This window comes from Felis catus, chromosome F2 (genome assembly GCF_018350175.1).
Source record: "Felis catus isolate Fca126 chromosome F2, F.catus_Fca126_mat1.0, whole genome shotgun sequence".
NCBI classification, from domain to species: domain Eukaryota; kingdom Metazoa; phylum Chordata; class Mammalia; order Carnivora; family Felidae; genus Felis; species Felis catus.
The window spans coordinates 22,675,166-22,699,587 of record NC_058385.1 but is presented as its reverse complement, the minus strand read 5'-3'; the positions used below and the strand labels follow the sequence as shown (position 1 = coordinate 22,699,587).

At 40.5% G+C, this 24,422-nt stretch overlaps 1 protein-coding gene and 1 long non-coding RNA gene across 5 annotated transcripts in view; one reads left to right on the top strand and one right to left on the bottom strand.

The window, feature by feature from the left end:
* The window catches only part of LOC109496037, a 102,222-nt gene extending 78,027 nt beyond the window's left edge, over positions 1 to 24,195 (top strand). For 2 of the 3 annotated variants that reach the window (XR_006592203.1, XR_006592202.1), the window contains 2 exons: positions 16,258 to 16,326; positions 17,980 to 24,195. This is a non-coding gene — a long non-coding RNA (uncharacterized LOC109496037). Of the gene's footprint in view, positions 1 to 453; positions 521 to 16,257; positions 16,327 to 17,979 lie in introns of those variants that run through there. The other variant, XR_006592205.1, reaches the window with a different exon arrangement.
* KCNB2 (potassium voltage-gated channel subfamily B member 2) overlaps positions 1 to 24,422 on the bottom strand; it is a 623,843-nt gene that overhangs the window by 17,865 nt on the left and 581,556 nt on the right. The gene's annotated exons all lie outside the window — the stretch shown is intronic.

Genomic DNA, 24,422 nt, shown 5'->3' with positions numbered 1-24,422 from the left:
AAGCAGGCTCTGTGCTGTCAGCACGGAGCCCGACGTGGGGCTCGAACTTACAAACTGTGAGATCATGACCTGAGCTGAAACCAAAAGTTGGATGCTTAACCGACTGAGTTGCCCAAGCGCCCTTTATTACCAGCACTTTTTAAAAAAAGTGAAATAGCTGAAAATACAACAGAGAATATCAGGAAGGGTGAGTAATGTTTTATAGAGTGTTTTGTTGACCCATAATTCCTACCCCTATATAATGGTAACAATAATAGTTACTAAATTATACTTATCACTTTATTTTGATGACCTATATGAAGCTGACATGATCCTAATATTTCCCAAGCTGAGCTTTAGATAATTTTTATCAATGGGAGAGAAGGAAGGCTACTTTCTCCACCTCCCAAAAAGGACAAACCCTTAGTATTTCTTTTTTTTTATATATATTTTTTAATCTTTATTATTTTTCAGAGAGAGAAAGCGTGTGAGCAGGGGAGGAGCAGAGAGAGAGGGAGACACAGAATCCGAAGCAGGCTCCAGGCCCTGAGCTGTCAGCACAGAGCCCAACACGGGGCTCGAACTCACGAACTGTGAGATCATGACCTGAGCCGAAGTCGGACACTCAATCAACCGAGCCACCCAGGCATCCCAAACTCTTTCAATATTACTTTGTGACTTAGGACTTCGATGACTTATCTATATATAGCTTCTGTATTATATTCATGTTAGCCCTTTCTTAATTCTGACAATTAGATTTCTGGCCTTTTATTTACCACTTTTTGTGCTTCTTTTGCTACTTGGGTTTTAAATGGATCCAGGTGGTTTACTTCATAATATTTTCTACGATAAAGCTGGAGTGATAAATTTTCATTAATAACTAGTAAATCCATTTGTAAACCGTTGTTACAAAGTTCATAAGGTTATACGCCTTTGTTGTAAGGAACTGTCATATAGTAAATCATGCCTGGTGATTATTGCCATTTGGGGACATTTTTTATTAACCTCTGAATTAAATAATTCAAAATTGAATAAAAGTTGGTATTATTGACACAGACCATTGATTTATATTGGTTTCTAAATATCATGTGGGTTTTTCAGTTATATGATTTGTCTCAAAATAAAAGGCCCAATTTTTGATTAGGTAAAGATTTATCCCATAAGAGTTACGTATGACTTACATAGTTAATATTAAAATAGTTGATACCATCATTTTAAACTACAACCTTAGTTTATAGGTCACGTTTTGGATTCAAATCCCAGTTCTGTCACTCATACAACTATGAGACATCCACTCTTCAGGTAACAGAGCTGATAAGATCAAGATTAGAGCCTAAATATATACAGCATCCAGTAGGTCCTTATTTGACAGTGGCTATTGTTTTGTATATATTCAACAGATAGTTTACAGATGAAGACTTATGTCTATAGTGATTCCTGGTTAGCAATGCAAAATTCGACCACCCAGATATCTACATATAGAAATATACAGATTATATAATGACAAATGTTCAGATCTGTTTCATATACAGCCTAAACATCCTCATGTCTGAATTTCTTATTTTTTAGGTAGAAGTTTGTCAGTTGTTGACTTACACATAGTCACCCTGTCACAGCCTCTGGCCATGGCTCATTTCCTACAGCTTGTAAAATATTCACCAGTTACAAAGAGAGGTGGAAGGTCAGGTCTAAAGGCTACCACACATCCCTGTCCTTCTCATGGCAGGAAGGAGTGTCTGTTCAGAAGCCTATGTTCTGGGTGGTATACGACTATTCTGAATCAGGCTCAGTTTAAATGCCATGGCTTCTAAGATCTTTCTTGATCTCCATAGTGAGGATCACTTCTTTCTTTGGTTTTCAAAATGGCTTTTCTGGAGACTTTGTGTTCTATTGATATGCCTTAAGGGGCCACTGTAGAAAGAGGAGCTAGTGGACAGGGCAATGGGAACCCCATCCTGGTTACTTATGGGGGATGCTGTCCTTCCATATGGCGCCGAAGACACACAGATATGTGAAGAGGTGGACATCTTTCATAGAACGACCTTAATTTCATGGTGTAACATATGCACACCTACAAATGCATGCCTTTATATACACAAACAGCTCTATCTCTCCTTTGGAGATGACAATACGGATTAATATTGCCTCCTATGTTTGAGGATGTCCTGGAAAAGACCTACGTGTGACCAAAAGACTTCCCACGCTTTTTACTCACAAATAAATGGCTATTTTATTTGTGGCCACAGCTGTTGTTCGCAGGGTTGGTTACAGAGGACAGCTTTGTCTTTTAGACTTCTAGGTCTTCTGTGTGCCAGGCCAGTTTTATATATGCCAAAAAGCTAAAATTTGACCTCCCCAAACATGCAGAGGGCATGACTAACACATTATATTAAGATAACACATAAAACTGCAATCCAAAGAGGCCTGGCTGTCACCGGCCAGCTGCACCACATTAAATGGCCTCTAGGAGGCCGGGAGGTTTGGGCTCCAGGCGAGACCGAATCATTGGTTTTCTCATAGTATCAGAGTACCATTTTATGGTTTTGGATCATTTAGATAAACATAATATACAAAATTCATTTTGCCACATTATGTGCAAATTGGCTTAGAATTCCTTAAAAAGCATTTTCTAGGATTTTGTCCAGGTCTGAGTATTCAACCCAAAAATGCCCGTTGAAGATGTGTGTTATCTCATCAGATTTTTATTTATGCAAATGCAAATCCAACAAATACCATCTGTGGCCCTTAGGGCTTCTAAATCTTATTTCCTAAGACATTAAGCTGAGTAAAACAGATTCCAAGCTTTATATATAAATAAAAAAGTTAATATAATAAAAATAATCATAAAAACTCACAGTGTCATTCCCACAGCCCCATGCTCTCATTGCATAAATAGATTTTTGCTTCTGAGAATCTAAGCAAATAAGAGAACAAAGCACAGACAGATGATGGTGTAGCACTGCCACAAAAGGCATAACTTTTATGCTGCTTGATCCTTTTGCTTTAGAGTTCTCATCGTAATGATATGGTTGGGAGACCGTCAGGTGCCACATCTTTGGCATAAAAGCAAAGAACACCAAAACACAATAGAAACGGTTTGAACAGAACTAATTTGCTCTCGGCAAAACCATGATGAGGTAGGTTGAAAATGAGAACATAATTGCCCAACCGTATACTGGCATTCCGGGCTAGCCTGGGAAATGTTGTGGGGCAAGTTTTATTTATCCTGGGTTCTCTTCAGCCTGCTTCCACTTCTCTCCTCTGCACCTTTCACACTCCTGCCTACCCCTCCCTGACTTGTAGCATCAAGTTCTCAGCCTCTTTGGGGCTGCTCAGGGCTTTGAGCAGGGCTCTTAAGGCCCCTTCCTTCCACTGTCCCCGTTCTCTGTAGCAATAATCTGTCCAGCAGCCTTTAACTCTGGCTTGTGTTCTACTAACCTGATGGCACTATGAGAGCTGGATTGTATCCTGACCCAAAGGAATATGTCCTCATCGTAGAATTTCAGGCAATGGAGATGTTTGCGATTTCTAGAATCTTTTAAGTTATACCACAAAACATTCACCTATGATGCCTAATTATAAGGTTGATATTATTGGAGAAGTGTGTTCTGGTACAAAGAGTCATCATTCTTTTAAAAAATTTACCACTTAAATAAAAGGTATATAATGCTTTTTTTCTCTCCTAGTCTCAACCCCATTGGCAGAATAAAAATTCTGCTTGAACTGGACCTAGATACTTGCTTTTATTCACGTGACATACACTTACCAATTAAGGACATTTTAAGTAGAGTTGACCTATTGATTAGATCTCAGGTTTTGAACTCTGGAATTTATTCTTTGTTTTTAATAAAATGACCATATACTCATTTAAGGATAGTATAAATAAATTCCCTCTTATTTCCATTGTCTGTTTTTGGCTTTTTTATCTGAACAATATAATAAGGGTGATATCTCACATATTAATGACTGCTTTTAGCCAACGGATTATAGTATTTACTCTCTTCCACTGGAAGTATATTTGGTGCTAACTTCAACCTTTTGATTCTTGGTGTCTCTTAGCCATATATGGGTTTATCTCATTTTATTCACTCTCTAAACACTTCAATCATTTCTCAATTTCAGTAATCATCGAAAAAGTTTCACAAGGAAAATTTTCCTTCTCAGCTGAATGATTTATTGCTTTTCATGTCTAGAAACTTCCTTTATAATGAACAGTCTTGTATATTGAACTAACCTTCTACAAAAGCACATGGGAGGGAAAGTGATTTCAAATTACCCCCTAATATAATCATTTAATATAATTTCTTTGCACCAGGTTTCAGGGGGTTCACAAGATTTCAGACTCTTGCCACAGATCTCCTGATTTAGAAGTAGATTCCTGAGACCAGTTATAAAGTTTCCAACTTCCCAGGTGATGTTTCCATCTGCATATCCACTGGTCCATCTTGGTTGAAAAAGGAAGCTCTTGATGTCACCCTCCACCCCACCTACCTGCAGCAAATCCCTCTTGATTTTTTTCTATCAGTATGGCTTTTATTTCATTTTTCGAACCTGGGAGTTAAAGTACATCCCCCCAGTTCTAATATTGTACTTCTGTGTCTATGTTTATGTACAGCTCTTCTTCCTCAAGTTCCACACCCAAGTCCTCAAGTTCTATTCATTCATCCCATTTTTCCAATCCATCTCTTCTTTCCCCTTCCCAGCCCCTTAATTTTTCCTTCCTAAGCAATTTCACTAACATTCCAATTGTTTCAACTACCTCCTGCATTGCCTATTTTCTTTCTGGGGATGAAATAGATGTGAGGGAAGGAGTTCAAAGAATACAGGATGCTTTCCTCGCTCTTATCTTTTTCACGCTGCCAGTGGATTTTTTCCTATGGTCTTAGAGATCAGTCATCTGTCTCATCTCTCCCTCTGGATTACAACTTCTCAATGGTCGCGACAGATCTGACTGAAATTTGTTTTCTTTAGAGTTCGAAACATAATGCTTATACTCAGGTGCTCAATAAACACAATTTAACCAGTAATTAATCTAGTTAATAGTATTCACGAATTTATTTTTAATAGTTAGTGGTACATCTCAATAATTGGCTATGTTCTCAATGTCAATATACACATTTCTCATTAACTTGTTTTCAATTCTCTCATCTCCCCCATGAAACTACCGTGTTTGGATCACTGGGTGCCTTAATCACTTTTGTATCGTTCAATTGCACTTTCAGGTAGGCAACTTCTCTTACTTTAACTCCAAATTCCACATCGAAACTAAAACAAAGCAAAATAAACTATTACATCCCAACAACCCAACAGAGGACTATTTCTCCTAAAGCCATCAAGACTTTTCAATTATATACATGGTTATTGCTAGGAAGTTTAGAAGGTTAATGGAATCCAAAGTGTTTTAACTAATGGAACCAAAGCAAAAGAGGAGTGATAATCCCATCTCCCTACAAAGTTTCCTCCTCTCCTAAACTTCATTTTCCTCCATCCATTTAGTTTTTCTAAACTCCTTCTCTTAGGAAAAAGAAAAGTACACTGTTCAGGGGCACCTGGGTGGCTCAGTTGGTTGAACATCCAACTCTTCATTTGGGCTCCATTCATGATCCCAGGGTCATGGGATTGAGCCCGCATCAGGTTCCGTGCTGAGAGTGGAGCCTACTTAAGATTCTATATCTGTGCTCCTTTCCCCCACTCACGCACTCTCTCTAAAATAAACAAAAAAATAAGAAAAAAAGAAAAGTACACTTAAAAACATTTTTAATAAATGCTTTTTAAAGTTTATTTATTTATTTTGAGAGAGAGAAAGTGCCCACAAGCTGGGGAGGGGCAGAGAGGGAGGGAGAGAGAGAGAGAATCCCAAGCAGGCTCCACACTGTCAGTATAGTGCTTGATGCGAGGCTTGATCTCACGACCATGAGATCATGACCTAAGCCGAAATCAAGAGTCGGACGCTCAACTGACTGAGCCACGCAGGTGCCCCAAGAAAAGTATACTTTTCAAAGTACAGTTGCAACTCCAACCAACTGACATGGTATAGGAAAGAATTCAAATGACTGTCCATTCATGAAGTTTTTGAGGGAAGAGTGTCATCTCTGGGGAAGCAAAGTAACATCTGAGTGCCCCAGAGGAGATGAAAATGTCTGATCTTATCAGACCAGGTCAGATTTCTGGGAGCTCCAGACTGGATGAGGAGCTCCTGTCTGGGGCCATTGAGATGTCTAGCATGATGGGCATCTTGGCTCCTGCCTTCTGAGATAGGAATGCATTGTGGGATAGGCTGCTCTCTCACCTATCCTTGGAATGAAAGTATTCAATCAGAGTCTGTTGACTCAAAGTGAGAGTAATGAAAGTCCCAAGGGACCTAGCACCCAGCCTGGTGTTTGCCTACCCCAGACAGAGCTGATTGATGCAGGATCCTAAAAAGTAGCTTGGTATTCCTATAAGGGACAATAGAGATGCTGTGCTTGAGTCATTACATAACTAGTTGGATACATCTGATTTTTTTTCTGATTTTTTTCCTTTTAAAGTGTAATATCTTGACAGGAAGATTCGGTTAATACCCAATACATTTCAAATAATAATGAGAATTGGTGTCATTCATAAAATAAATGATAGAAATCTATGAAGTGAGGCTTGTTCTCACCAGTAGGTGTCTCTGTTCCATCACACTGTCCAGCAAACTCCCCTAGGTTTCCCCTGGAAATACAGACGTTACATAAAAGGTATCTTTTCTTTAGAAATGGTATACTTTAAAGAGAAGATATAAGATGACTTCTCTTTTTATTTATATTCACTGTAATTCTGAGTTTGGCCTTTCTTTGCAGCACTGGTTGCCGATAACGTCGGAGAGCATTTTCAAGATAAACCCCCTTTTCACTTTTTGGTACTTAGATTAGCTTTGTTGCTAGGCTTCATCTCACTTGAATCAGTGGTGCATTTCTGAGCAAAACAGCAATAACTAAGTTTCTAGGTATGTGAGGCTGCTCAAAAGGTCAGACTCTTTCTCCTGAACATTTATTTCCTTGCCCATAAAACCAAGCCCTGGGTTGAGCAGCCCCTGGAGCTGTCACAGGTATTAATTATTAAGAGATGGGTTAGGCAGTATAACAGTTTTTAAGTATGTAGCTTCTGAATCCAGACTGTATGGGTCCAAATCCTGGCTCTGCTTCTCATTACTGGATTGATCTTTCAGCTACTCATTCCTTTTGTGCTTCTGTTTCCCCATATTAAAATAATGGTAGTATGAATACTACCTGGTAAGTTGTTATAAAGAATAAATATATCTATATAAAGTGGTTAGAACACTGCATGGCATGTAATCGGTTACATAAATATCTTTTATGTGTTTAATATATCTATCTTTTATAACAGATATCGTATATGTGAAAAATAAAAGCTAGTTCCCACTTTGGCATAGCTGTACTCAAGGTTACTGTTGGGCATATGTGCCCCCTTCCTGGCGATTGGTCTCTCAAAGAATGTGGACGTTAGGAAAATGCAACTAAATATTGTGGAGGTGTTCCCTGAAGTTGGCTGTTTCAACCAACCCATGTATTTTCATAAGGAAAGAGCCACCAGACACCTTCCATCCGTCACAACCCAGGAAGCTCCTTGGCATGTGGCATTGGGTTTCATGCTTTCAAGCTTTTGTTACAAACACAACTAGAAAAATGGAGAAGTGAGTGATATAAATAGGGACTAAATCAATGGGGGCAGTGAGCCACCATGAAGATGCACAAAAATTTGGGTGAAGCTATCCTGATTTTCCAAGCAAGCTTTGATGAGGACATAAACTAATTAGAGGGAGATGGTTACTAGTGTCAACTAAAGACCTCCATGCATCAACTCATGCCAGTGTCTCAAACACATTTTAAGTAGACCCTATTATCATCCTTAGTTTACAGAGGGGAGGAGGAAAGACCCAATGGCTAAAGGCCATGCACAGTGCTAAATATCTGACATACGTTAATTCATGTTGTCCTCGCCACCACAACTGTCCTCAGCTGATATGACCGTTGTCCTGATTATACCAAGTGGGAAACCGAGGCACAGAGGGATTCACTAGTTGCCCATAGCTGGTAAGCAGCAGAGCCAGGATTTGAACCCAGCCAGTGTGGCTCTAGAGAGGGCTCTGCTAAGGAGGGAATTAGTGCAGCAGTTCTCAAACCTGAGGTGGCCCAGTGAGAATCACCTGCAGGAACTTATCCCATTGAGATGACACTCAAAACTGAAGACTCCTGTGGCTGCCTGGAAAACCCTGGCTGTGTGGGCGGTGTTGACTCACGAGAAGGGTTCTGCTCCAGCGTGACTAGTGATGCCTCAGCACTCGTGTCTAAAAATGAATCTCTGGGTTCCTCAGTCGCCTTGTCTGTTAGACGCTATTTGCAGGTAAACGGCTTTGAGTGGTCTGTATGTGTGCATGTATGAATGTGTGCACCTGTGTATGAGTCAAAGCGTGTGCCTCTGTGTGCATATGTGTCTGGAGGGAATTAAGTTGGTTTGCCATAACACAGATCACATACAACGTCCACACGAGGACAAATCCTGAGTGCAAATGCCGAATCTGTGTGTTCTTCATGTTAGTGTCGCTGGGGAGGCAAGGCTGGTTTTGAATCCACAAAAGTTACCGAGAAGACCCTGAAATGGGGCCTAGAGATGTAGGCTGTTGTCAGAGTTTCTGCTCAATAGAGACCGTATAATGCTCTAAATGGAAAATGAATTCTCCCAGTGAATACACACGCAGTGCAGAAAACTGCTACTCATTCTACATACAGTTTAATTCCTTTTCAAAAAAGCCTTGAGAACAGAATAAACACATTATGCTTGGATGGTGTACTCAAGAAGTCTCCTCTATAGGAAATGACTTTAGAATTATTATTTTCCCTTTCCTTTGCCAGCGCCTGACAATGCATGATAAAAACCTAGAATGGGGCATCCACGTCCAGACCCTGAGGATCTTTTTGTTACACACTGAACCAGAGCCCGAGGCAAAATCAAATTTCTATAGTCAGAAAACATTTTTAACTTTCTCTTATGTCCCTGCCCCGAGCTGTTTTTAATAAAAAGTGTTCACATACTAAATAGTGATCCATATCTACCCACTTCTCTCAAGCTCCTGACATCTTGCTTTTTGGTCCCTGCCCTTCTACTGCAACTGTTGTCTCAGGGGTCACTGATCCTACTTTGTCCCAGAACTCAGTGTCACTTTACAGCCCTTACCTTTCTTTTTAAAAAATATTTTATTTTTGAGAGAAAGAGAGAGAGAGAGAGAGAGAGAGAGAGCACACACAAGAGTGGGGGGTGGGAAGAGAGAGAGGGAGACACAGAATCCAAAACAGGCTCCAGGCTCTGAGCTGTCAGCATGGAGCCTGACGTGGGGCTTGAAACACAAACCATGAGATCATGACCTGAGCCGAAGTCGAAGGCTTAACTGACTGAGTCACCCAGGCGTCCTGAGCCCTTAATTTTCTTGACCCATTGGTAGGATTTTACTCTACTGACCATTTCCATTCTTGAAACCTTCTCTTCCCTTGGTTTCCATGATGTTATGGCACTCTCTTCCTATTCCTCTTACCTCCCTGGCTACTTCTCAGTCTTGGCTGTCTCTGTCCTTTATGTAGCCCTTCAGGGTTGATGTTCTCTTCTCTCCTCTCACCTACTCTTTCCTCTTCTCAACATCTCTTTCAGTGGTTCCAAACATCTCAACACTGGTAGTTCTCAAGCCTACATTTCTAGGGTAGATGATCCTCCTACTACAGCCACCACCGTTAAAGATTTATTGAGGTTAAGTGCTTTACGAGCACTATTTCAACTATTTCTCCCAATTTTCTGTGAAGGAGGTTATGTTATTGCCCTGGTTTCTGATGAAGAAATAGGTTTAATAACTTAATGCCCGAACTCGCACACCTCATAAGTGTGGGTCTCCCCCCGACTCAAAGGCCCCTATCACTATGGACTATGCTGCCAACATATGAATAACGATCAGCAAGAGAAGTCACAATGATGAATGAAATCTCTGTCCTTAGTTCCGGGTGTGTGGGTCCAACTGACAACTGAGTATTTTCCCTGGGATGTTCTATGGATATTTTTTGCCCAAACACACCTCAGACTGAATTCGTCTCTCCTCTGTCACCTCAAGCTATTCCTTTTCTGTGTGTCATGGCACAGCGCCAGGCCCCAACGTCTAGAAGTGAGGCCAGCATCCCCGATACCTCTCTTCCTCCTTTCTCACCCGTCAGTCCCCAAAGCCTAAGAACCAACCTCTTAAATATCTCTCATATACATCCATTGCTCTTCACCCCTTTTGCCCCTCCCTGAGCACGTCACTGTCATTTCTTGCCCAGATTGATGCCTCAGCCTCGGAACTGTCTTTCCTCCCCAGGTCTGGCTCCTATGGAGTGTATTATCCACACTGTAACCAATCAGCTTTCTGAAATGCAGAGCCCATCCTCCCATTGCTCTCACCGAGACACTCAATCCCTGCCATGGATTAGAAGGCACTGTGTGCCCTTCTTCCTGCCTAACTCTTCAGGCTTTCCCTCACCTCCTGCCCCCTTTGCTGCCCCCACCCCCACCTCGTCTCATGCACCCCATGCTCTAGAATTCCTCTCATTCCCTCTCTGTGTTGTGTTCTCTCTTGTTATGGGTCTGTGCACATGGTAGTCCCTTTGCCTGGAATGTCCTTCTGCTTCTCCACCGAGGAACTCCTCTTGGCGTTCAGTTTGCAACTTCGATCACATGTTCTTTGGGACCGTGTATCCCCTGGGACTAGGCTGGGTGCTACTCTCTTATATGTCACAGCACTCTGTGCCTTTCCTATCAGGACACTTACCACACTGAGCCACACATGCTCATTTGCTGTTTTGCTCATTAGTCCCTAAGCTTTGCAAGGACAGTGGCCATAACCATGTCCATCTTTCTACCCTTCTATCCCCACTGCCTGGTATATGGCCAATGATTTATAAATACTGGTAGACTGTCTGTCTGGTTAAACCCAGATTTTCAACCTTCCCCAAAACTGTCTGAGAAATGGCCAGGAAGAAACATAGCAAATTGTCATTTGGCTGATACTGCCCCAGCTGTCAAATCCAAGTCTGGATTAGCCCCTGGTTCAAGGACTTTTTTTTTGCTATGTGGATCCCCTGGGTCAGGAAGTTTTTACAAACCAGGTCTCACTCTCTCTATAGCAGGGGATTCATCTTTTGGAGGATATCCCTTGCACAGCATACTAATCTAAGAAAGTATAGGGATGTCTGAGATACTGTGACTCAACCCCTCTGTTCCTGCTGTTCTGCAGCTGTTGCTCTTGTGTAAACCTCTTCATCCATGACTGAGCCACTGCAGCACCTCCCTGGTTGTCCCTGCCTACTGGCTCCCCCTTTCCCTGGCTGCTGTCCAGCCTGCCACCTTTGGGAGCTTCCTGAAGCGCTAACTTAATCATTGTTGTTTCAACATCTTTGTTGGCTTCTCATTGCCCGTAAGATCATGTTGAAGCACCATAACAAGGCTGTTTTTAATTTTACTCCAAACCCATTTTTTTCCATGCCCCGCTAGACTTATTCCCCTATGATACGCTACGAGCTCTTGGAAAAGAAACTATGCTTCATTTATCAATCCATCCATTCGTTCCCCACCAATCATTTCACCAAGTAATGGAGCATTACTGTGTGCCAGGCACTAGAATAAACTGGTGAGAAAAATCAGACATGATTCCTGTCCTCAAGTCGCGAGACAGGCATTAGTAAAATAATCGATAAATGAGTTTATTTACAAACAAACATGTTTTATGAAGGAAAGGCTGAGGTTCTATACAACAAAGAAGACTGACCTAGACTGGGGATCAGGGGTGCTTCTCTGAGGAAGTGATGGTTACTATGAAGGATAAAGAAGAGTTAGATAAGTGTAGAATGGGGAGAAAAATTTATACTCCTTCACCTTGCAAAGTCTTCCCTCAGTGCATGGCACAGAAAGGGGGCTCAATAAATATCTGCTGAATGATCAGGAATGGTGGGGGAAAAAAACCACTTGAGGAAAAGTCAATTTAGACCTTATGATGGAGGAGGACTTTAAACCAAGCTGTGCTGGGAGTTTCTAGGATGTGCCAGAAGAGAGATGCACACAGTCTTTTTTCAAGATGAGGATGACAGTTTCTGTAGACAGGTGTACAGGTACCAGCATCTTAGGAGGCCGGGCAAAATTACTTCTCTATGTCAAGTAGGAAGGAAAAAATGAATTGGAAGTTAAATGTAAGAACTGATTAAGTCAGGATGTAAACCTTATCACATAACATTCAGCAGGTACCAAAGCTAAACTTTGTCCATTGGGTTCACAGACCCTCACAGTAGGGAGGCCATCCCCACCACCAGGACCTAAATTACTAAATACGGTGGGCAGCAGGTAGACAGAGTTACTGACACTTTCAGGCCCTACCTTTGGCACATTCTGACTTTGGAGTCTTTTAAGCATAGCTTTAATTTTCCATTTCCAAATATTTTTGTGTTCAGAGAATCCAGATGGGTCCCTGTATTTCTCCAGGTCAAATTCTTCTATGTTTTCATGAAGTCTTTAGTCAGGAACTTCAAGTAGGCTCTGTTCTACTGGGCATATTGTATACCTTGGAGTGACTTTGTCAATCTATTATCTACTTTGCATAATGTCCAGCTTTCTTTGGTAAAAATTATAATTTTAAATAGCTTATGAAGATTGCAGGTTAGTTTTATTTATTGAGGACACTTAATGGTTGGTTAATTCTTTGTAAATAAAAGTAGCAAGGAACACATACTTATCAGCAAGTACCTATTTTTACTTCTAAGCAAACAAACATTGATTTGCTTCTCTGCAATTAATAGACGCAATCTTATGGTGGTGCTGATTGGACCACACCGAGGGTTAGAATATGAGGAGATACATCTTTGTAATGATAGATACCCACAGTCATAATTGCCCCGTGCGTCCTCCAAGGACAGGTAATATGAGGTCACAACTGGTAGCTCTGATGGCAAAAGTGTGATATTTATAAAGGAAAACTTAACATTAATTGGAAAGCAATCAAATGACAAGGCAGTCTTTGCTGTCTGGAAGGATATATTTTAAAAAGTCAAAACATTGAGTCACTCTCTTACAATGCAATTCTCTATTTTGGCTCCACCTTGTTAATTTGCAAACCAGCTTCTTCTACTCTAACAGAGGAAAAGATTTTTATATAAAATCACCTAAGCAGCTTTCTTTCACTATACGGTTTAAATTCTACAGAGGACTGTTTAAACTCTTTTTAAACCACTGAATGTTTTTGTTGTAAAGAAACTGAAACAAAGAACTTTTTCCAAATTTTAAAATTATCTTGTTTAATTTTACCCAATACTAGGACTAATGCAGATGATCCAAGTCTCTCCCTGGAAATGTTTGAGATACTAGCTAAACTTGTAAGATCTAGAGAGGAATATAAAGCAAAAGGTTCACTGGCTTCTTAAAATGTGAGGCTTAGATTAACAACTGTAGAAAGCTTAAGAAAATAAGGTATCAGAAATAATTTTTTTTAATGGAGAATAAAGTGCAAAAGGCATAATGCCGCGTTCTCACTTTGCTTTGTCTTTTTCCCCCTCCCCTAAAACTTCCTTAGATACAGTGCACAGTTTTACTTACATGCAGAACTGAACCCTAAGGTGTTCATGTGCAAATGAAGATTGCAGCCCCAGGGCTGCCTGACAACTTAACAAAAACATCACGAAGAAGAAGACAGAAAATTGAATACTGGCTTGCTTTTGATAGAAGCGAAAGGTCTTGTTCAGGGTTAATCCTATGGATTTGGCCTGGAGTTAGGTGTCCCTACTATGGGCAGTGGCCCTATGGGATTCTACACTCCTTCACTGGCACTCTTGATTTGCATCTCAAATAGCATATTAATTCCTGATGGTCTGGTGGCTTTGCCGAGCACAATATGTTGCAGGAGTTGTGGACTGAGCTGGATAATCAATCTCTCAAGCCTCTTAGTGGGTTCAAGGTTCAAGCAGGGGCCTTTGCAACAGACAGGCATCTGACTGATGGCCCTTTGCTAGGATCAAGCCTGTGTCACACGTAGAACAGTTGAAATGTTCTACTTCTTGGTGGACAGTCAGCGGCATTGCTGTGTGTGTGCTCTCAAGTTATCAGAAGCAAGTGTCCCCAGCACAGGACTGCAGTCAGCTGCCCTGAGCAGCCCCTCCACTCTGCACATGTTGTCACTCCTCTTTTGCTGAAAGCAGTCTTCCTTGTAAAAAAAAAATGCCTCACATCATTAAAATTCACAATTTTCTAATTTGCCTATCATTTTAGCATCTTCCCTTAGGTCCTGAGTTTTACTTTTATTTTCTGCAATTACACTTCCAAGCGCCTCTACGTTCCATCTGAATGGCTAAAGTGAGGTACAGAACTGCAGGATCCAGTTAATTGGGAATCTTTTAGGTGGCCAGCCTAGAGGAAAGAATGGGAGGAGAGAATCCTCAATAAAGCTCTGTGAATTCAGCCTAAGAGCGCATTTTATCAGTCTGCCGTGAGCTTTAAAAATATTCAGTTATCTTTGTTTTCAAAGGCTAAGCTTAACTTGCAGAAGTTTTTGAGAAACTTTTAAAGACATTGGTTCTTTTTCCATTTAAATACACTATCTGATATAACTGGAGTCAGAATCCCATTGAAGGTAAGGTTGATACCTGGCAGGTATTTCATGGCTGAAAGACAATCATGAGTGGTTCTCCAGATCTTGTGGAAGATTTCAGTTGTTGCTGCCTCCCATCCATCCATCCATCCATCCATCCTCCCACCCACCCTTCCAAACACCCACCCAGTGTTTATCTCTGTATAAGGTACAAGGAATACAAAGTGAATAAGACAAGGTTCCTAGATGCTGTGTTCTGGTGACAGAAAAGAGGGAGGAAGGAAAAGAGGGAGGAAGGGAGAGGAGGTCGGGGGGAGACATCTGAGCAAAGGTTTACAGTATAATGTGATAAATTTTCAAGTATAAGTTCACATAAAGTGTTATGAGGATATCAACAAAGAAGCCTTTATTATTTTTTTAAAATACCAAAGCTACTTAGAAGCAACCAGCTAAGCTAATTTAATGTGTATCTTTGTTTCTTTCTCTTGTCTAATTGTTACGGTATACGGAATACAAAGTGATCTTTGAAATGTCTAAGATTGTTTCAAGGTGAAGAAAAACAGGGAGAAGTTAATATTAAACAGAAAGTGAATAATCCACTTTGGATAACTAAATTGCAAGAGTCTAAACCTATTTATACACACTTAAAAGTAGCATTGTGGTTGTGCATCTTAGTAATGCTATCCATTCTCACCTGTAAGCATATTGACACTGAATAAAAATAATTGGCAATATGGCCAACTTCTGTATACAAGAGCATATCACTTAGATAAAAATAGAAAGAGCTGAAAATAGAGTGAAGATGGTATAAAAATGAGAAATGGAAATATTTCAAGTACTCTGTAATTCTGAACACCTTTTTAAAAATGTTTTTATTTATTTTTGAGACAGAGAGAGACAGAGCATGAGCAGGGGAGGGGCAGGGGTGGGGGGGGGCAGAGAATACGAAGCAGGCTCCAGGCTCTGAGCTGTCAGCACAGAGCCTAACGCGGGGCTCGAACTCACGGACTGAGATCATGACCTGAGCTGAAGTCGGACGCTCAACCAACTGAGCCACCCAGGCACCCCACTTCTGAACACCTTTAAAAAATAACCTAGAAATCTATTTTTACTTATACTACTCACATGGGATTTGGCCTGCTTTGGACTGTGATTATTTGTTTATATTTCCATGTGTTTTTATCTCCCCTATTGGTGTGTAATTTCCTCAAGGGCAAAGAGCCATGTCTTATCCATCCAACCACTACACAAAATTGTGTTTTGGTTGAATAGAGAAATATATTTTTCATTGTTAAATCTAGACTAGGTAGAAAGAGAAACATGTTATTTACCTAATCAAGACTGAGGGATTCGGCTTCTCAGATGTCTAGATTTCATGGGGAAGATCATCTTTTCAGAGCCAACCTGTGATTTAGGGTCATGGAGTATTTGAGAGATGTTTTCACCATCTTGAATCTCATTCTGTGGCAAGAAAACTGGCATTGTTTCCCTTCAGTAATTTTAAAAGGTTAACTCAAGAGTTTCAATATATACCTTCAAAATAATTTGAAACCAAAAAATTTCGGACTAGATATGTAAATATAAGAAGAATTTTTACTTTACTTTCTGAGTTACTTCAAATTACATCATCCCAGAAATCTTAATTTCAGAGTTGGAAGGGAATCAAGAGAGTATCCAGAACAATACTTATTTCTGAAGATGAAGGTTCAAGGTAACAGGTAAGGAGTGCAACAAGCATATCAAAACTCTGATTTCCCAATTTATCCTTTATACTTCTTTCTACTATGTATTTCTTCACAGATAGAGCAAAATAAGATATAGGGAAATAAATATGCCAATTCCCCTTACTAGTCAGCTCTCAAAAATCACAGAATAAGTCAGTTATGCCATCCCAAATACTACTGGCAAATGTCACTAATATCCCTAAACTAGATTGTCTCCCCAAAGCTGGTAAGTCTTTTCTATAGCAATTGGGTTTTTCATTTTACAATTATTTTATGAACTTCAGCTGTATGTTAGGCAATAGGCTCTATCAGAGTGAAATGATAATAGACATTTTCTCCATTGATCACATAATTTGGTCAATTCCTGTTGCCGGGGATTTCAAAGCCCCTTCTTTTTTTTTTTATTTAATTTTTTATTTTTTAAAGTTTACATCCAAATTAGTTAGCATATGGTGCAACAATGATTTCAGGAGTAGATTCCTTCATGCCCCTTACCCACATAGCCCATCTCCCCTCCCACAACACCTCCAGTAACCCTCAGTTTGTTCTCCATATTTATGAGTCTCTTCTGTTTTGTCCCCCCTCCCTGTTTTTATATTATTTTTGTTGCCCTTCCCTTATGTTCATCTGTTTTGTCTCTCAAAGTCCTCATAGGAGTGAAGTCATATGATTTTTGTCTTTCTTTGACTGACTAATTTCACTTAGCATAATACCCTCCAGTTCCATCCATGTAGTTGCAAATGGCAAGATTTCATTCTTTTTGACTGCCGAGTAATACCCCATTGTATATATATACCATAGCTTCTTTATCCATTCATTCATTGATGGACATTTGGACTGTTTCCATACTTTGGCTGTTGGAGATAGCGCTGCTATAAACATGGGGGTGCATGTGTCCCTTCGAAACAGCATACCTGTATCCCATGGACAAATGCCTAGTAGTGCAATTGCTGGGTCACAGGGTAGTTCTATTTTTTAGTGTTTTGAGGAACCTCCATACTGTTTTCCATCAAAGCCCCTTCTAAATCTTTTCTCAGCTTCTCAATCTTCTTAACTTCAATTCCCTTCCACTTCCTCTGTCAACTTCCATGGTCTTACCAGGACCTTGGTGTCACCAGGAACTTCTCCATAGCTGAGATCTCAACTTCTAAAATTGCACACTCTGATCACAGGCTTGCATCCTGCTGGCTTTCCTCCCATTACTCTCCTCCCACAACACCTGTCTTTGACTCTTCATCATGACATTCTGTCCTGTAACGCCTTTCTGGTTGGGCCCTTGTTTAGCTTCACTTCCTTCCCATCTAGCTGAGACTCCATTCTCTTGGCAATACCTCCAATTCGACTGACCCCTTGACTCTCTGCCACTCCAACCCTGCCGCAGATTAATCCAACCATTCATCTTTTTAAAGTCCTATGCTTGGCCTATGCACCACTGCTGAAGAAATGTGCCTGAATGATGCTAGGAGAAACTCAAAAGGCCAGAGTCTAGTTTGAGCCCTGAACCCTCCACACTGCTGAACACTTCTATCCTACCTTGCTGCTTAGCTCCTTCCCTGGCTGTTCAGAAACTTCCCCGCTCCCCTCTAGACACCCGTTCCACATCCACCTTTCTCTGTTCACTGATGACCTTGTTTTCTATCTCAACAGAAAATAGAAGCACCAGGCTCCAAGTGTCTGGTTTAGGAATCTGCTTCTCCAACGTCTCATCATCCGCACTTGATCTTCATTGCCGATGGGAATGCAAAATGGTGCAACCTGTATGGAAGGGATTTGGCAGCATCTGGCAAGAGTGCACACACCTGGAATCAGCAAACCCACTTCTAGGAATCTATCTCAAAGATAAAATGGCAAAAACACAAAGTGACGTATGCATGAGGCTATTAATTCTAGCACTGTTTGCGAGAAGAAAAGCTTAGAAACAGCCCAAGTGTCCTTCAGGATCATAAACTATGGCACAGCCACCATGGAGCACCATGCAGCTGGAAAAAAGAAAGGTGGAAGCTTTCCACACGGAACCTTCCACAGACTATAACCATGTGATCTTCTGCATTCATTCAGTGGAAAAAGCAAGGCGTAGGAGAAAAGTTACAATATGCTACTTCTGGTATAAAAGTGGTGGTGACGGTAGGGAATCTATATACACATTTGCTTATGTGTGTGTTTTTTTTTAAGCAATGTGTGGCTCTCTGACTCTTACAGTTTTTGGAAACTCTGCTACTGTTTCCTGCCAGTCACTTGCTAAAATGTGCCTGAGATTGTCATTCTGCTTAGATACCCTGCCGCACCCTGCTCACTGTGTTGCCAGTGTTGCCCTCTAGCACAAGTCTGTGCCTCTCCCACCAGATTCCAGCTGTCTGTCCTTGCTTGGCTGGCTCTGTGTTCCCACAACCCTCTCTGACCTACCACTTCTAGACGAGAGCAATGCAGAGGGCCGAAACTACAAAATAAATGATGGTTTCAAAAGCAACCTATAGGCATTCAGGGCTACTAAACTTACTATGTATATAATGCAACCTAGGGGTATCTGGGTAGCTCAGTTGGTTAAGCGGTTAAACCTCCAACTTCGGCTCAGGTCATGGTTTCACAGTTCATGAGTTCTGGTCCCGCATCAGGCTCACTGTTCTCAGTGCGGAGCCTGCTTAAGGCTCTGTCTGCACCCCCCAACCCTTCCTCACACTCTCTCACTCTTAAAAAAAAAAATGGAAACTGTATTTTGTTGTTTCCTGTACTTAAGGACAGAAGTTCTCAGTTAAAGCAAGTGCCCTTCGGTTGGGCAAATCACTTTCCTGGAGCAAAAAAGATAAAGTAAGCTGACAGGCTTTCACTTAGAGAAGTGTGTAAATTAAAGTAAGTCTCGAATAAATTTATCAGAAGCCAAGCTCATTGGTACATGTGAAAGAAACCCTTGGAATTCTATTGACTTGGCATAGTGCTGGGTCTATAGTGAATATTCAGGGAATAGTTATTGAATATTTGTTGAATTCAGATAGCTTTTGTAAAGCTGTCTGAAAAGTAAAGTAATGTTCATTAGCCCATGAAGAAACAACCTCTTAAAATAAATTTCTAGGTAGCTCAGCAAAAGTGGAAAGAAATGTGAAAGAGTAAGGGAAACTTCTGGCTTGGCATGATAAGAGCCCTGGCTTAATTTCAATACACTTGGTAAGTAGAGTTTAGGCTAATGTTGCTCTGGCCTCCATAATGCAGTCCAGGGAATAACTACTATTCCAGACACAATAGGCGGTCAGCTTTTCAACATCAGTGGTGTTTTTTGCCTATAGTTGTAATCTGTAGACACCTCGGTGGTTACAAAAGACTCCTTAGTTCCCTCCAAATATATTAGTCCTTGTTAGACATGCAAATCTTTTCGAATTCCATAGGGAAATAAATCCCCATTAAAAAACCCCCAGAATTTGAAGGATGAAATGAAAGACAGGTAAGACAGTTCCCAGAGTCCACATGCTGCTTTCAGAAAGCCCAAGCAATCCTCAAAATTCTAAAGCTATCAGAGGTGACTGCCCTCAAAGCACACAGGGCGCCCTGTGTAAATGTCTAGGGTGCCCCTGTCTTTCCATCATGGTCTGTTATATTCTCTTCTAAGGCACACAAGTCCTCCCATGTCTGAGAATAGGGTGTATCCAAGAAGTCAAATTGCAAATGAAGAATACAATATCAGGGTGAGAATCTCTTTTACTTGATGGGATTTTATATTGATTTCCCATATTTAGGATTTATTTCCAACAGTCATCCTTCCTCCCCAAGCAATAATGATTTCAAAGGAGAGATCAAGACAGTGCAAAGAAGGGAGAATGCTAGAAACAGGAGTTCTGAATTAATGAGTTTGGGAGAAGTAGACAATCAATCTGAATAATTAGGATCAAACCCCAAGCTTTGTTTTTGCATGGCTGTGTAGTTCTGGTCAAGGAGCTAATTTTAAATGATTAGCCACTCCTGTCTTTTAAATAGGTTCTTAAATAAAACACTTAATCTTGATCTATGAGTACATATGCAAAACAAGGAGAGGGGATTGGAATATTCTATGGATAATTTGTGATGAAGATGACTTTAAACATCTCGGTAGCAGCAAGAGTTGTTTTTCAAAATTTGATGTTACGTAATTTCTTAAGTTCCCTATTATCCTGCTAAATTGAATGATTTAGGGTATGGATGCTTTAATTATCCAGTTTTATTATTATCACATTAAACTTTAACATTAATTAGATAAGTTTTTACTTTCACTTGATTTTGCATTGTTTTGTTAGTTTCCTATTATCTGCAGAGTGAAATTCGACAAAAATTTAGAGGGCCACAGTGTTCTAAATATAAGGCATTATATACAGTTAATTAGTGTGGTCTCTGTCCCAATATAGGGGTATGTACAGGAAAGATCAAGGTATTTTCCAATATTGTAATGCTGTAATGAAAAAGTTTGGTCTGGAATTGTCTTCAATTTAGATAATCTGTAGGCACAACCATTCGTATATTTTCCATAAGGCTATTCGATTTCCCAGCAGTCCAGAGCAACAACAAAAACATTATTTAAAAATGCCCATTAGGGGTAAATAGATATTGACAACAAAAGGGAAAAAGAATTTTCTGGCCTTCATGTCTTTATCAGGCTGACAACATGAGTTTCTCTGAATGACTCATATCTTGGCTTTTTCTTTCTAGCAACAGAGCCTGGATCCAGAAGAACCCTCAATTAAGATACTATATCGAAATCAGTCATTTTGAAAAAGTATGGCAAGAAAGAGAATTTCTGACTGTTAAATACAAATGCTTTCTTTTGAAACATTTTCTGGATCACTGGAGTTAGTGTCTCTGACCTAATAATTTAGGGCTCAATAGTCTGATACTTTGCAGCTGACAAAATTAGATGTATTAGGATGAACTTGCTATATTTCCATATATACATATCTGCATAAATGTATAAATACAGAAGTTTCTTCTGTAAGCATGTAGATCCATACATAATTATGAATCTAAAAAGGCTACTTTTTTGATCAACATCTCAGCTACAATAGGATATTTCCTTTATTTTATTCATGAAGTATCATTTAATGTTGACTCTGTGAAAGGTACTGTGCTTGTAGGTGGGTGGACACAAAGGTGAAAGATAGATGTTACATCTGTCCTAAGGGAGGAGAAAATTTAGAGAGAGACAAATGTCAAGTCCACAGCAATTCCCAGAGCAAGGCACGCAGGTGATGGTCTCCTCCCCAAACTGGCTTATGTAACGGACAAACACAGACAGTATCAACTTTCTAGAAGAGGGACCGGCTGACACTTGTCATCAGAGTCGAGCTTATTAAATATCGATGGGCACTTAAGAGGATTTTCTGAGCTAACTTTCTGTTAGTCTGGAACATTCAGCAAAATAAAACTCTGCCAGAGTATAGATTATGCTTCATCATAACGCCTCTCAAAGATCCAAGGAAGTTTACAGAAACTTATTTTAGAAACTTGAAAAAAAATAAAAGCTCTAGGATTTTATGCCCTGCTAATTTTATGAGCAGTAAGTGACAACTTAAATGGTTATGAAATATAGACTTTTAAAATTAGGAACAAGATCTATCCTCTAATCAGCAGCCATATTAATTAGCCCAAACACTTTAAAATTTATACAGAAATCATTCAAAAACACTCGGTACCCCGCATTAATTTAGTCAGGCTGCTGGTCATGAGTGCTGGCCCTGAGGATGTTAAGAGCTTTGTCTGTCTTGTCTTTTTCAGAAGGTTCTCTATCACAGGCCTTTTGGACCACGATTTGCGTCCTTTGTGAGAAACTCTCGTTCATCACTCCCATCTTCACTTCTTGCACTTCCTCACTTCCTCCACGATGTAGGGCTTTATTCTACTTACTGCTTTTCTGTTGCTGTGGTAACCATTTACCAACTTAACAAAATGCAAATTTATTATCTGTCGATTCTGTAGTTCAAAAGTTTGAAAGAGGTCTCACTGGGGTAAAATTAGCGTGTTGACAGGGTTGTGTCCCTTTTAGGAGGCTCTAGGGGACAACCCATTTCTTTGCTCGTTCCAGCTTCTCAGGGCCAAGTTCCTTGGATCCTGGCCCCCTCCTCTGTCTTCAAAGCCAGCAACATATGCCTTTCTCCTTTTGTCACAAGTTCCTATGACTCTATTCTGATTCCTTCTTCTACTTTTAAAGACCCTGGTGATTACATGGGGCCCACCTGGATATTCTAGGATAATCTCCCTATTTTAAAGTCAGCTGACTAGTAATCTTAATTCCATTTGCAGCCACAATTGCCTTTTACCATATAACATAACATATTGACATGTGCTAGGAACATAGACATTTCTGGAGTGTCATTTTGCCTATCACATTATTATAGAAGGCTAATAAGTATCATTTTTTTTTGAGAGAGATTGAGAGAGAGAGAGAGAGAGAGAGAGAGCGAGAGCGCAGAGGACAGGCAGAGGGAGAGCAAGAAAGAGAATCTTATTCAGGTTGCACACCCGGTGCAGAGTCTACAGGGAGCTATCTCACGACCATATCAGGTCCTGAGCTGAAATCAAGAGTTGGATGCTTAACCCATTGAGCCACCCAGGCACTCAGTATCATTCTTTTGTGCTGATTGCTTCGTGACTGTTGGTCCATTTTCCTGACCATTTTCTAAGGGCCTTAGGGGCAAGGCTAGTGGATCACAGGAGTTTTTGCTACCTCACTCATTATAGTTAAGGGATCTATTGGAACAAAGCACAAAACTGCTTAACCTGAATGTTTACAATACTTTTCAAATGTCCCCCCCCTTAAGTCTAATGTCTATCTGTGCCACCATGACTGACTCCTCACTGAGTGTCCACGAGCTCTAAAACATTCAATGCAAATCTGTTGTAAAGTGAAATTAATACTCTTGAGAGGCAGGATTTCATAAAGTTATAGGAAGTGATGGAGGCTTGCTTGTAAGGCCACTGTGTAAGGCTACACATGTAAGGCTACCGGCAAATGGGAGTTTAGACCAGACAACATCGAAGCAAGATGAACTGGGAAGGAGACTCCTGCCTCACAGGAGAAGCCCTTGGAAAGACTGGTGAGCGTGTCAAATATGGCCTCTTTATGGTTATGCTGCACGGAGAGAAGTGAAGTGAGGAAGTGATGTGATGTCATGCAATTTGACCTGATCAACAGGTAATTTGTTCATTCTTTAAGAATCCGTATACAGTCACAGTGCTAACTTGCACAACGAAAACTTTCAAAAACGTAAATCCTCTTAAAAATCCTCTTGAAATCCTCCAATGGCTTCCTCTCGCATTTAGAATGACATGCAGACTCCCTGCCTAGGTCTGGAAAGCCCCGCGTGGCCTTGCATCTCATACAAAGATGAGGTCTGTCTGACCTCATCCCCTCCACTCTCCACCTTGATCACCAGCCTCTTGCCAAGCTCCTCCCCACTTTTAGCATTCTCACTGGTCTCTACGCCTGCAGTGCTTGTCCTGCAGACTGCTGCATCTCTGGCCCCTTCTTGTCATTCAGACCTCAGTGAAATGTTACCTCCTTAGTGAGACTTTCGTCATCTCTCCACCCCAACTCCTTGTTTCACTTCCTGGCACGGCGCTATCACAACTCTGAGATTTTTCTTGTTAATTAGATAATTAGCTCCAAGAGAGCAAGGTAGGTGCCAATCTGGCTTACTGCTGTATCCTCTGTGCCCAGAACAGTGCCTGGCAGAGAGAAGGGGCTCAATTACAGGTAACATGCAAGAATGTGCAATTGGGTTTATACATGACTTTGTTATGGTATCATTTGGGCTGGCACACATCTACGTTCAAAACTGACTTTACAGTGTTGTAGAATTTACTCTGCTCTCTGTGAACGTTTCTAATAAATGTCCGTATAGCAAATCAGTTCAATCAAACTAGCTGGCTTTTAAATTTGTATAATAGACCCCTGGATTAAAAAAAAAAAAACTCATTAGATATTTTGGCGTTGTGCAGACATCACCCAAACCTCAAAATTTTTTTCTGTGTTATCTGCTAGGTGACCTCCCAAAAGTGAGATAATAATCTGAGGAGGTGCTTTAATCTTAGTTATTTCAGCTATTTTTGGTAATTAATATACACAAAGATTGAAT